The 1302-nt window shown below is 33.6% G+C and overlaps 1 long non-coding RNA gene across 1 annotated transcript; it reads left to right on the top strand.

Moving 5' to 3' along the window:
• The first annotated feature begins 63 nt into the window (after positions 1–63).
• Positions 64–1302, top strand: LOC107682905 (uncharacterized). The gene is made up of 3 exons (XR_001633620.1): positions 64–222; positions 541–612; positions 1249–1302. It is a non-coding gene; the product is annotated as an uncharacterized LOC107682905 (long non-coding RNA).

Raw genomic sequence — 1302 nt, 5'->3', positions numbered from 1 at the left:
CACACACACACACACACACACACACACACACACACACTCACATTTTGGCCTCGTTTTTTGTTAAATGTAAACAGAAAATGTGTAAATGTATTGTAAAATGACTTTAAGGGTTTAGAAAATGACCTAATAAAGTATAAGTATTGATATGTTATTGATATTGCTATTTTCTAATGCCAGAGCTCTGCCATAACCAAAGCTTTAGCAAATAATGATGGCAAACAGGTGAGGCTTATTTTTCTCATTATCATGTGTTATTTTAGGCTATGCGGTATTGACATCTTTTTCTTTTATTCATTCGCATTTCCCTAGAAACCTTGTTAGACTGCTGTCTGTTTTGTGTTTACAGACTTTAAACTCATTCCTCTGCTTTCCTGAATCTTCTCTTGCTTTGCATGCTCTAGTGTTTCCTTCAGAAAATGCAAACCTAGTCTCATAAGGTTGTGCTTTTGTGAAAGTGAGATGTGAATAAATGTCCAAGTTTGGGTATGTTTATATGTCTGTGTCTTATATATTGAACCATACGTTGCGTTGCTGCTGTAGGACACACCTGTATGCAGTTCTTCTACCTGGACAGGAGAGGCAGCAGAGAGCAAAGATACCGAACACAAACAGGTCTGGATGTCCTTCTGTTTAACTGAAGGAATACATTGTGTTCATCGGCTTGTATGAATGTTATTCATAAAACATTCAAGAACACGTTTAGAGGAATATATTTAATCAGTAAAACTTGTCAGCACAGTTGTGATGAGTAAATTAAGGCAAGACACACCAGGAAAAAACATTTTTTCATGCACTGGTCAAGTTTGGAATATAACAGAAAAAATATAACAGTTTATTTTATTGCACTTTATCAATTTGTGTCTGTAGATTTAAATTACAGTACATATCTTTGAGATCCATTTTCTCCAAATGAGCTTGTATCTTCACTTCAGCAGCACTTACAGACACCAAGCTTAGCAGGTTTATTCCTCTCTATATTCTGAAGGGTTTTACTGAGGGATTTGTTCATATATCATTCACCTGATATGTGTTTAACATTTTATTTCTAGAAACATGGTTAAAAATATAAATAAATAAAACTTAAGAAATGTTGCAGATTAAATAAGTAAGTTTATGTTTTCATTTGATTTTGTTTCAGTTTTTACTATTAATGACTTTAGTTTTAGCTTACGATAATGACCCTGGTAATGTGATGATGGCTTTGGTTGGCTGTTTTATTTATTTATTTATTCATTCATTCATTCTCAGGATCCCGGAATAATCATGGGGATGATTCAAAAACTAAATCCATTCAGGTTTTCC

Source organism: Sinocyclocheilus anshuiensis, unplaced genomic scaffold, assembly GCF_001515605.1.
Source record: "Sinocyclocheilus anshuiensis isolate Anshui unplaced genomic scaffold, SAMN03320099.WGS_v1.1 C32693393, whole genome shotgun sequence".
In the NCBI taxonomy this organism is placed as follows: domain Eukaryota; kingdom Metazoa; phylum Chordata; class Actinopteri; order Cypriniformes; family Cyprinidae; genus Sinocyclocheilus; species Sinocyclocheilus anshuiensis.
The sequence above is the reverse complement of the archived record's forward strand: the minus strand, read 5'-3'. Positions and strand labels throughout refer to the sequence as shown.